Raw genomic sequence first — 13,486 nt, 5'->3', positions numbered from 1 at the left:
GGCACTGGGAAGCATTTTTAAGCAATAAAAAACGGCAAATGTGTGTAAAACTCCAACCAAAGCTTTGGGATTCAAACCACTGCCTGTAACTAGTATAAAGGGGTGAGTTCTTCTCTAAATAGTAAGAGATTTTACTGGGAAAGCATCCTTTGTGAAGTTATGAGTCAAAATAGAAAAAGTGTACAGCAGGCGCTGGGAAACGTTTTTAAGCAATAAAAAACTGCAAATGTGTGTAAAACTCCAACCAAAGCTTTGGGATTCAAATCACTTCCTTTAACTCGTAGAAAGGGGAGAGTTCTACTCTAAATAGCAAGAGATTTTACTGGGAAAGCATCCTTTGTGAAGTTATGAGTCAAAATAAAAAAAAGTGTACAGCAGGCGCTGGGAAGCATTTTTAAGCAATAAAAAACGGCAAATGTGTGTAAAACTCCAACCAAAGCTTTGGGATTAAAACCACTGCCTGTAACTAGTATAGAGGGGAGATTTCTTATCTAATAAGCAAGAGATTTTACTATAAAAGCATCTTTTGTGAAGTTATGAGTCAAAATTAAAAAAAGTATTCAGCAGGTGCTGGGAAACATTTTTCAGCAATAAAAAACAGCAAATGTGTGTAAAACTACAACCAAAGCTTTGGGATTTAAACCAATGCCTGTAACTAGTATAAAGGGGAGAGTTGTACTCTAAATAGCAAGAGATTTTACTGGGGAGGCATCCTTTGTGAAGTTATGAGTGAAAATAGAAAAAGTGTACAGCAGGCGCTAGGAAGCGTTTTTAAGCAATAAAAAACGGCAAATGTGTGTAAAACTCCAACCAAAGCTTTGGGATTCAAACCACTGCCTGACTAGTGTAAAGGGGAGCGTTGCACTCTAAATAGCAAGAGATTTTACTGGGAAAGCATTCTTTGTGAAGTTATGAGTCAAAATAGAAAAAGTGTACAGCAGGCGCTGGGAAGTGTTTTTAAGCAATAAAAAACGGCAAATGTGTGTAAATCTCCAACCAAAGCTTTGGGCTTCAAACCACTGCCTGTAACTAGTATAAAGGGGAGAGTTCTTCTCTAAATAGTAAGAGATTTTACTGGGAAAGCATCCTTTGTGAAGTTATGAGTGAAAAGAGAAAAAGTGTACAGCAGGCGCTGGGAAGCGTTTTTAAGCAATAAAAAACTGCAAATGTGTGTAAAACTCCAACCAAAGCTTTGGAATTCAAACCACTGCCTGTAACTAGTATAAAGGGGAGAGTTCTACTCTAAATAGCAAGAGATTTTACTGGGAAAGCATCCTTTTTGAAGTTATGAGTCAAAATAGAAAAAGTGTACAGCAGGCGCTGGGAAGCGTTTTTAAGCAATAAAAAACTGCAAATGTGTGTAAAACTCCAACCAAAGCTTTGGGATTCAAACCACTGCCTGTAATTAGTTTAGAGGGGAGATTTCTTCTCTAATAAGCAAGAGATTTTACTCGGAAAGCATCTTTTCTGAAGTTATGAGTCAAAATAAAAAAAAAGTGGACAGCAGGCGCTGGGAAGCATTTTTAAGCAATTCAAAACGGCAAATGTGTGTAAAACTCCAACCAAAGCTTTGGGATTCAAACCATTGCCTGTAACTAGTATAAAGTGGAGAGTTCTTCTCTAAATAGCAAGAGATTTTACTGGGAAAGCATATTTTGTGATGTTATGAGTCAAAATTAAAAAAAGTGTACAGCAGGCGCTGGGAAGCATTTTTAAGCAATTAAAAACGGCAAATGTGTGTAAAACTCCAACCAAAGCTTTGGGATTCAAACCACTGCCTGTAACTTGGATAAAGGGAAGAGTTCTTCTATAAATAGCAAGAGATTTTATTGGGAAAGCATCTTTTGTGAAGTTATGAGTCAAAATAAAAAAAAGTGTGCAGCAGGCGCTGGAAGCATTTTTAAGCAATTAAAAACTGCAAATGTGTGTAAAACTCCAACCAAAGCTTTGGGATTCAAACCACTGCCTGTAACTTGGATAAAGGGAAGAGTTCTATAAATAGCAAGAGATTTTACTGGGCAAGCATCCTTTGTGAAGATATGAGTCAAAATAGAAAAAGTGTACAGCAGGCGCTGGGAAGCGTTTTTAAGCAATAAAAAAACGGCAAATGTGTGTAAAACTCCAACCAAAGCTTTGGGATTCAAACCACTGCCTGACTAGTGTAAAGGGGAGCGTTGCACTCTAAATAGCAAGAGATTTTACTGGGAAAGCATCCTTTGTGAAGTTATGAGTCAAAATAGAAAAAGTGTACAGCAGGCGCTGGGAAGCGTTTTTAAGCAATAAAAAACTGCAAATGTGTGTAAAACTCCAACCAAAGCTTTGGGATTCAAATAACTTCCTGTAACTCGTATAAAGGGGAGAGTTCTTCTCTAAATAGCAAGAGATTTTACTGGGAAAGCATCCTTTGTGAAGTTATGAGTCAAAATAGAAACCGTGTACAGCAGGCCCTGGGAAGCGTTTTTAAGCAATAAAAAACGGCAAGTGTGTGTAAAACTCCAACCAAAGCTTTGGGATTCAAACCACTGCCTGTAACTCGTATAATGGGGAAAGTTCTACTCCAAATACCAAGAGATTTTACTGGGAAAGCATCCTTTGTGAAGTTATGAATCAAAATAGAAAACGTGTACAGCAGCAGGAAAAAGTCCAGAGACTCCGGGGAGGCCTCCACTGAAAGCTGGATTGCCAATAATTGGGTGATTGAAGTTTCAGCCCACTATCCTGATATTAAGCACACAAAAGTCCTGCCAAAATCATATAGGTCGTCATGTTCCAATTTTGGCAGTAAAGGCCTACTACTGGAGCAAAACCAAGTGCTTTGACGCTCGCCGCTCGGCCCCATGACCTCCGAGAGGCGTAGGAGAAGCCTCCCCTGAAAGCTGGATTCCCACCGATCGTTTGTGTCAAATCTTAGCTCACTAGCTCTTAATTAAGTACCCTAAAATTCGTGCCAAATTCGCAGAGGTTGTCATGTTATAATTTAGGCAAGGAAGGCCTACTACTGGAGCAAAACTGAGTGCTTTGACGCTCGCCCCCACAACAGTCCAGAGACTCGGGGGAGGCCTCCACTGAAAGCTGGATTCCCAATAATTGGGTGATTGAAGTTTCAGCCCACTATCTTAATATTAAGCACACAAAAGTCCTGCCAAAATCATATAGGTCGTCTTTTTCCAATTTAAGCAATAAAGGCCAACTACTGGAGCAAAACCGAGTGCTTTGACACTCGCCGCTCGGCCCCACGACCTCCGAGAGACTTGGGAGAGGCTTCCCTTGAAAGCTGGATTCCCACCGATCGTTTGTTTCTAATCCTAGCTCACTAGCTCTAAATTACGCACCCTAAAAGTCGTGCCAAATTCACAGAGGTTGTCATGTAATAATTTAGGCAAGGAAGGCCTACTGACTGGATCGAAAACTGAGTGCTTTGACGCTCGCCACTCGGCCCCACGACCTCCGAGAGGGGTAGGAGAGGCCTCCCCTGAAAGCTGGATTCCCACCGATCGTTTGTGTCAAATCCTAGCTCACTACCTCTAAATTAAGCACCCTCAAGTTCGTGCCAAAGTCACAAAGGTCGTCATATTACAATATATGCAAGACAGGAACTACAAGACAGGGAGAGGCCTCCCCTGAAAGCTGAATTCTAAAAAAAACTATCTGATTCTACCCCAGACTTATACAATGTTTCAAATGGGCCAGTACGGAATCGCTTTCATCTGATTGGTCCGTAATCTGATGTCATCGTTGTTCTGCAGAATGATGACCATCTGATCTGGCTCCAGACGTCGCCTCCAGATGTCCCCTGCAGACTCCGGCCCACATTCCTGTATTCAATGTTTATTGTAGCTTCCCGCGGTTCCTTCCTTCCTTGACATCTGTTTCTTATTGTCTCCAAATACCCCCCGATGGGGGGGGCCTTCCTGCAATATACTCCTACCCCCATATCTGATTATACTCAATACTAAATTATAACATGACAACCTCTGTGAATTTGGCATGACTTTTAGGGCACTTAACTTTGAGCTAGTGCGCTAAGATTTGACCCAAACAATAGGCGGGAAGCCAGCTTTCAGGGGAAGCCTCTCCCAAGCCTCTCGGAGGTCGTGGGGCAGAACGTCGAGCGTCAAAGCACTCAGTTTCGCTCCAGTAGTAGGCCTTTCTTGCATATATTGTAATATGACTACCTTTGTGATTTTGGCACGAACTTGAGGGTGCTTAATTTAGAGCAAGAGAGCTAGGATTTGACAGAAACGATCTGTGGGAATCCAGCTTTCAGGGGAGGCCTCTCCTACAGCTCTCGGAGGTTGTGGGGCCGAGCGGCTAGCGTCAAAGCACTCGGTTTTGCTCCAGTAGTAGGCCTTTATTGCCGAAATTGGAACATGATGACCTATATGATTTTGGCAGGACTTTTGTGTGCTTTATTTCAGGATAGTGGACTGGAACTTCAATCACCCAATTATTGGCAATCCAGCTTTCAGTGGAGGCCTCCCCCGAGTCTCTGGACTGTTGTGGGGGCGAGCGGCGAGCTTCAAAGCACTCAGTTTCGCTCCAGTAGTTGGCCTTTCTTGCATATATTGTAATATGACGACCTTTGTGAATTTGGCACGAACTTGAGGGAGCTTAATTTAGAGGTAGTGAGCTAGGATTTGAAACAAACGATCGGTGGGAATCCAGCTTTCAGGGGAAGCCTCTCCCAAGCCTCTCGGAGGTCGTGGGGCAGAACGGCGAGCGTCAAAGCACTCAGTTTCGCTCCAGTAGTAGGCCTTTCTTGCATATATTGTAATATGACTACCTTTGTGATTTTGGCACGAACTTGAGGGTGCTTAATTTAGAGGTGGTGAGCTACGATTTGACCCAGACGATAGTTGGAAAGCCAGCTTTCAAGGGAAGCCTATCCCAAGCCTCTCGGAGGAAGTGGGGCAGAACGGCAAGCGTCAAAGCACTCAGTGTCGCTCCAGTAGTAGGCCTTTCTTGCATATATTGTAATATGACGACCTTTGTGATATTTGGCACGAACTTGAGGATGCTTAATTTAGAGGTAGTGAGCTAGGATTTGACACAAACGATCGGTGGGAATCCAGCTTTCAGGGGAGGCCTCTCCTACGCCTCTCGGAGGTCGTGGGGCCGTGCTGCGAGCGTCAAAGCACTCGGTTTTTCTCCAGTAGTAGGCCTTTATTGCCTAAATTGGAACATGACGACCTATATGATTTTGGCAGGACTTTTGTGTGCTTAATATCAGGATAGTGGGCTGAAACTTCAATCACCCAATTGTTGGGAATCCAGCTTTCAGTGGAGGCCTCCCCCGAGACTCTGGACTGTTTTGGGGGCCAGCGCGAGCGTCAAAGCACTCAGTGTCGCTCCAGTAGTAGACGTTTCTTGCCTAAATTATAACATGACAACCTCTGTGAATTTGGCACGACTTTTAGGGCACTTAACTTCAAGGTCGTGCACTAAGATTTGTCCCAAACAATAGGTGGGAAGCCAGCTTTTAGCGGAAGCCTCTCCCAAGCGTCTCGGAGGTCGTGGATCAGAACGGCGAGCATCAAAGCACTCAGTTTCGTGACAGTCGTTGGCCTTTCTTGCATATATTGTAATATGACGACCTTTGTGACTTTGGCACGAACTTGAGGGTGCTTAATTTAGAGGTAGTGAGCTAGGATTTGACACAAACGATTGGTGGGAATCCAGCTTTCAGGGGAGGTCTCTCCTACCCCTCTCGGAGGTCGTGGGGCCGAGTGGCGAGCGTCAAAGCACTCAGTTTCGCTCCAGTAGTAGGCCTTTTTTGCATATATTGTAATATGACGAACTTTGTGACTTTGGCACGACCTTTAGGTTGCTTAATTTAGAGCAAGTGAGCTAGGATTTGAAACAAACGATCGGTGGGAATCCAGCTTTCAGGGGAGGCCTCTCCTACACCTCTCGGAGGGCGTGGGGCCGAGCGGCGAGCGTCAAAGCGCTCGGTTTCGCTCCAGTAGTAGGCCTTTATTGCCGAAATTGGAACATGACGACCTATATGATTTTGGCAGGACTTTTGTGTGCTTTATTTCAGGATAGTGGGCTGAAACTTCAATCACCCAATTATTGGCAATCCAGCTTTCAGTGGAGGCCTCCCCCGAGTCTGTGGACTGTTGTGGGGGCGAGCGGCGAGCGTCAAAGCACTCAGTTTCGCTCCAGTAGTAGGCCTTTCTTGCATATATTGTAATATGACTACCTTTGTGATTTTGGCACGAACTTGAGGGAGCTTAATTTAGAGGTAGTGAGCTAGGATTTGAAACAAACGATCGGTGGGAATCCAGCTTTCAGGGGAAGCCTCTCCCAAGCCTCTCGGAGGTCGTGGGGCAGAACGGCGAGCGTCAAAGCACTCAGTTTCGCTCCAGTAGTAGGCCTTTCTTGCATATATTGTAATATGACTACCTTTGTGATTTTGGCACGAACTTGAGGGTGCTTAATTTAGAGGTGGTGAGCTACGATTTGACCCAGACGATAGTTGGAAAGCCAGCTTTCAAGGGAAGCCTATCCCAAGCCTCTCGGAGGAAGTGGGGCAGAACGGCAAGCGTCAAAGCACTCAGTGTCGCTCCAGTAGTAGGCCTTTCTTGCATATATTGTAATATGACGACCTTTGTGACTTTGGCACGAACTTGAGGGTGCTTAATTTAGAGTTAGTGAGCTAGTATTTGACACAAATGATCGGTGGGAATCCAGCTTTCAGGGGAGGCCTCTCCCACGCCTCTCGGAGGTCGTGGGGCCGAGCGGCGATTCCGTACTGGCCCATTTGAAACATTGTATAAGTCTGGGGTAGAATCAGATAGTTTTGGTTCGATGACTTTATCTGCTAAGAATAAGATGGGGGAGTTACAAACCCAGAGCTCTGCAAAATGTATAGACTCCTCTGTCAGGAATAAATTGGTTGGTTTTTATACATTGTTGTGAACGTAGTTCTTTCACGAAAACAAGCACGCTTGGAACCACGGGAGTAATAGGAGATTTTAAACACAGGTTCCTTCAAATGGTGACCCCGACGTGATCCTGGAAGAACATTAGATAAAAAGACAGAGGAGCGGACAGGAATTCAGTTGGACTGCAAATCTCTCCGGTGCACCGAAATAAAAAAGGTGAGCAGAAGCCTGTTTGATTATATCACGAATTCTGCACATTGGAAATGGCGAAATTTGGGAGACTTGTGGTAAAGTTGTTTTGTTGTCAATAGTTAATAAGACGTTGTGTTGTTAAAATTGCATAATTAAAAGTCAGAGTAACGGAGGACCTGACGTCAGGGTAACAAGGTACCTGACAGACTAGGATCAGAGAAAATCCTGGGAGTAGGGTAACAAGGTACCTACTTGTCCCGTCGTAGACTGACTTGAAATCGGACGCGGTTTCAAATTGTAATGTTTCGGTAGACGGGGATTTTGGGACCCCCAAAAACCGATTTAGAATAAGATGAGTGTGCCACCAAAACTCTGGGTTGGGAATTGGACAGTCGAGTGTTGAGGTAATGAATGTGATATGTATCGGAGTGATTACCAGAAGTCATTGGAGGATTTGTGGAATGAAATAGAAAGTCAGTTGTTAGCGGGCATTGAAAGGAAGACGCATAAAAAGAAACAAGTAGAATTTAAAAGTGTGTGGGCAATGTGGAAAAAGGAAAATAAGATAGAAAGGCAGAAATGTACATTGTTTCATGTAGCGGATGAGTTTCGGAAGGAAGCTAACACGAACGCCGCACTGCTAACGCTCGGGACTTTTCCAAGATGGCGCCTACCAGTGTGGTCACCTCGGTAACGCGCTCTCTAGTATTGTTTTTGTATTTGTGTTTTTCGTCGGTCTTTGGAGTCCGTACACGACTCACTTACAGAAGGGGAGACCTGCTAACCATCAAGGAGGCTACTCCGGACTTTCTGTCACCAACGTTCGCAAATCCGCTCAGTTTTTTCCCCGAGTTACTCACCGGAGCGGCATCCGCGGTTTTCGGCGCATGTAGACGGAAGCGGCGCCACAGAGGGAAACGGGCCGGCATTCAGGTGAAACTCCGCAAGAGAGGACACAGATTGGCGTTCCCGTCGATCCACCTCGCAAATGTACCCAACAAAATGGACGAGCTTCATCTTCTGTTAAAGACCAGTAAAGACTTCGGACGTTCCGCGGCCATGTGCTTCACGGAGACCTGGCTTTGCGACGCTGTACCGATGGTGCCGTTATGCTTCCCGGTTTCCACATTCATCGAGCGGACCGCGACATGGAATCATCGGGGAAAACAAATGGCGGCGGGATATGCCTCTATATCAACGAAAAATGGTGTACGGACGTCACGGTGCTCAGCACACACTGCAGCCCGCATTTGGAGTCGCTATTTTTAAACTGTAAACCATTCTACTCCCCACGTGAGTTCGCATCATTCATCCTGACTGCTGCCTACATCCCGCCTCAAGCTAACACGAACGCCGCACTGCTAACGCTCGCCGAACAAGTCAACGAAATTGAAAAAAAACACCCGGACTCACCCCTCATTATTCTCGGGGACTTTAACAAAGCCAAACTCAACCACGAACTCCCTAAATCCAAGCAGCACATCGACTGTCCTACCAGGGAAAATAATACTTTTGACCACTGCTACACTACGGTAAAAAACGCATACCGTGCTATTCCTCATGCAGCCCTGGGCTCGTCTGATCACTGATTAATTCGCTTAATAACGACGTACAGGCAAGAACTTAAATGCGCGAAGCCTAGAGTGAAAACAGTGAAAAAGTGGACAAATGAAGCCAAGATGGAACTTCAAAGCTGTTTAGACTGCACAGACTGGAGTGTCTTTGAAAATTCAGCTGGCAGCCTGGATGAATATACGGACACTGTCACATCCTATATCAGTTTCTGTGAAGAGGTTTGTGTACCAACAAAATCTTTTCGCACATTCAACAACAACAAGCCGTGGTTCACTGCTAAACTTAAGCAGCTTCGCCAAGCTAAGGAGGATGCATATCAGAGCGGGGACAGGGCCCTGTATAATCGAGCTAGAAACCAGCTGACTAAATAAATTAACATTGCAAAAAGGAACTATGCAGCAAAGTTGGAAAAACAGTTTAGCGCAAACGACTCTAAATCAGTCTGGCATGCATTCCAATCGCTGACTAATTACAAGCGACGATCCCCCCAAGCTGAGAACAATAGCACACTAGCCAATGACTTGAACACCTTCTACTGCAGATTTGAAAAGGACACTTTCACACCACACACCCACCCGGCCACACCCGCGACCACAATCACACCTCTGACTTCTGCGTTAACCATTCATGAACAGGATGTGAGACGCATCTTCAAACAACAAAAGATTAACAAAGCGACAGGCCCGGACCATGTGTCCCCATCCTGCCTCAAAGTCTGCGCGGACCAGCTCGCTCCAATCTTCACTCATATCTTCAATAGATCTCTGGAACTGTTCGAAGTTCCATCCTGTTTCAAACGCTCCACCATCATTCCAGTCCCCAAGAAACCTGCAATCTCGGGTCGCTTTGACATCTGTGGTCATGAAGTCCTTTGAACGTCTCGTGCTGGACCACCTCAAGAGTGTCACAGGTCCCCTGCTGGACCCGCTGCAGTTTGCCTACCAAGCAAACAGGTCTGCGGATGATGCAGTCAACATGGGACTGCACTTCATCCTAGAACACCTCGACAGTGCAGGGACCTACGCGAGGATCCTGTTCGTGGACTTCAGCTCAGCGTTCAACACCATCATCCCTGAACTCCTCTCATCCAAGCTTCTCCAGCTCAGCGTCTCACCTGCCATCTGCCAGTGGATTTACAGCTTTCTGACGGGAAGGACACAGCAGGTCAGGCTGGGGGAGGCCACCTCATCCACACGCAGCATCAGCACTGGGGCGCCCCAAGGTTGTGTCCTCTCTCCGCTGCTCTTCTCTCTCTACACAAACGACTGCACCTCAGCGAACCCGACTGTCAAACTCCTGAAGTTTGCAGATGACACCACTGTCATCGGCCTCATCAATGACGGTGACGAGTCTGCATATCGACAGGAAGTGGAGAGGCTGGAGCTGTGGTGCGGCCGACACAACCTGGAACTGAACACGCTCAAGACTGTAGAGATGATCGTGGACTTCAGGAGGCGTCCTTCGCCACAGCTGCCCCTCACGTTGTCCAGCCGCCTTGTGTCAACCGTCGAGACCTTCAAGTTCCTGGGAATTACAATCTCTCAGGACCTGAAGTGGGCGACTAACATCAACTCCGTCCTCAAAAAGGCCCAGCAGAGGATGTATTGAGAAAGCACGGCCTGCCACCAGAGCTGCTGAGACAGTTCTACACAGCGGTAGTCGAATCAGTCCTGTGTTCTTCCATCACAGTCTGGTTTGCTGCTGCTACAAAAAAGGACAAACTCCGACTGCAACGGTCAATCAAAACTGCTGAAAGGATTGTCGGTACCCCCCTACCCACCATTGAGGACTTGCACGCTGCCAGAACTAAGACAAGGGCGTGCAAAATCCTCTCGGACCCTCCGCACCCCGGTCACCAGCTCTTCCAGCTCCTTCCTTCAGGTAGGCACTACCGATCAATGCAAACTAGAACTAGTAGACATTCCAACAGCTTCTTCCCTCTTGCGATCAACTTCTTAAACACCTAACCTATAATTCCATTACAACAAGCTGGCAATTTTTTTGACTTGAGTTCGTTGTCACATTTCTGTGGGGCCAATTATGTATTACTCGTGCACTCGCTGTAGTTGTCTCGCCATGCTGCACTATTTGCATATACTGGCCACTCATGCCAGAGTAGCATTTGCTCCATTGCACACTGTTTGAGGAGTATCTGTAACATTTGCACAACCAACATTGTCCCAGATTATCGCACTACTCGTCACTTTAAACCGCATACACTCCTTGAAGTCTCAGCGCCCCTTGCACAATGGTCATTGCACCGGTCTATTGCAATATTAGTCATTCGAACTGCTCTAAGTGCTAGAGGACTCTGCATCTTTTTGCACAATTGTTTTTTGTCAATGTCTCTGTCTCCAAAGTGTTCTGTAAATTGACTGTCTGTTGTACTAGAGCGGCTCCAACTACCAGAGACAAATTCCTTGTGTATTTTGGACATACTTGGCAAATAAAGATGATTCTGATTCTGATTCTGAAGAAAGAGTAGTTATTCAGAAGGGAAAAGAAATGAAGGAGAAGTTGGATGCTGCAGGGTGGAGAGAGAAAATAGATTTGAATAAGAAAATAGAAGAGAATGAAAAATTGAGGAGAAAACATTTATGAGATTTGTCTGGTGTGCCCTGCCATGGCAGCTGTTCAGCAAAAAAAAGAGCGACAAATTCCCCCGCTGAATACAATTTACGGACCTTCCCGAAAACGGCCCCAGTGACGTCACTATAACCGGCATTGCCGGTCAAGGGAGCTGCTCAAATGGCAGACCAATTGTAGAGGGGAAATAAAACTCCTATCAATTCCGCACCAGCCCACATTCAAAAAGGTGGGTAAATATACGAAAAATTGTCTTTAAAAGATTTTGAGTTTTTTACAGAAACGGCTGCCCGGATTGGCTGCTGTTGGTGTAATTTGGATCCAGGGGCTGAAGAAGTTGACGGACAACATGAGCCTGGCGTGTGGTGACATAGTGAGATTGATACGCGCCTGTTGCATTTCGGTTCACCAATCAGATGATATTTTGACACGGCCGGGTCTGAATAATGTCGAACCTGAAATTTTATTTGCCCCTTTTGCTCCTATAGTGTTTGCAGTCATCCGCGAATTGTTCCCATCCTCTTCCCCAACGGTGCCGAAGCTTCCGGACTTCAAACCTCTCATGGATCCGAGTTCTCACTTCGAAAACTGCATAAGTATTTGGACAGATAAGACAGGGTCACATCCCTCCCGTTTAAGGGAGGCAAATGTTATTTTTAGAATTGCTTTGCTTGATACATTGCCAGATGAAGTTAGGACTGAACTTTTAAAGACCCTGACCTCATGAAAGGGGGAGATACCTTCTTTAATTGTCATTTGTCACACCATTTGAAAATCTTTGTCGACAGACAATACAAATCATCAGATGAGGTAAAGGACATGCAGGAACAACTTTTGAAGCTACAATTGGCCCAGGCCTGTAAAGTGGCCATTAAAAAAATAAAAAAATAACAAATAAAAATGGAAGCAGATGGAGCAGGGGTCAACGAGGAGACGAGGCAGGAGTAGTGACAGAGTACACCAACGGAGGCAGGGGAAGCGCTCGGCGACCTCCAACGGACCAAGCGTGCGTCAATGGTGGTCAGTATGGACACTGGTATCGCCAATGTACTGTTTACCCAATGATTCAACAGCGACCTCCAGTGGAACCCGGAGAGGCCACACCTCAAAGAGGAGGCTACAAAGCTCCACGAGGGAGAGGTGGGCGCGGACCGGCAACAGCATCCGCAGCAGGCTCCACAGCAACAAGAGCCATCTCGCCAGTACTACTGAGATGAGGACTGGTCCGAATGCCCAATGAGACCGGAGCCAGGGGACGGAGGAAAGACAGAGCCTCTGAACCCCGCTAAGGGAAGACAACCACCTGAATGAGCTGTGCAGGAGTGCCCATGAGTCTGCCGATTACGACACCATTATAGACAGAAATTGCTGGACAGACACATGAACATCAATTTGTCCTCATGAAAGGAGGGGCTCTCGTGAACCTGATGGGCAGAGATCTGCTTATCTAAACCAGGGCTACCATCCTTTGTAGCCCGGACGGACTGACGATATGAACTGAGAGTGGAAAATTGCTGCATGGAACTTCCGGAAGCGACCGCTGCAGAAACCAAGGAGGGAGGAGGCGTTTACTCAACCTTCCTGCGGTGGAAGCCATGGATCGACTCTCTTGCCCCCTATCGCCCTCCAATTGATCCCCTCCATCTCACACTGTTTTATGATAAAAATGACAATTTGATTTATAGGGAAGCTTTTGAGTCGATACAGGAAGAAAATTGGAGGCTCAATAGTACAGGTAAAACATAGGAAAACAAGGTGTGGCGGCTGCCTCCACCTTGGCGACAAAGCAGAGTGACTGGTTTATGATGAGCTTGACATCTTTTCCACACATTTCACTTGCACTAGCATTAAGTCATGAAGCCCGAGAACTGGGACCCATGGTGAGAAAATGCCATTTGGCAAATGATTGGCAACAAGGTCAAATACAATGTGTTGTACTCTCATAGTACTGAATGTTTTTGTATTCAAGGTACCATGGTGGACGGAGGGGTGTTGGAGCATGTGACTTTAGCGCGATTCCATGGCAGAGAGCTCTCGGACCATGAGGACGCCGCACAGCTGTTGAACTCGCTGCCGGACTCACTGTGGTCCGAGTGGCCTGCAGATGGGATCCGTGACTCCGGTAACATTCGAGGTGGACCCGACTGCTTTTGTTAACGTGCCATAGTATCCTTGTAAACAAGAGGCCATAGAAGATATCGCGGAAACCCAAATTCTGAAATCCAAACGCTTTGGTCCATAAATGA

Source organism: Phyllopteryx taeniolatus, chromosome 13 (genome assembly GCF_024500385.1).
Source record: "Phyllopteryx taeniolatus isolate TA_2022b chromosome 13, UOR_Ptae_1.2, whole genome shotgun sequence".
Classification (NCBI taxonomy): domain Eukaryota; kingdom Metazoa; phylum Chordata; class Actinopteri; order Syngnathiformes; family Syngnathidae; genus Phyllopteryx; species Phyllopteryx taeniolatus.
Note: the sequence above shows the minus strand (reverse complement) of the source record.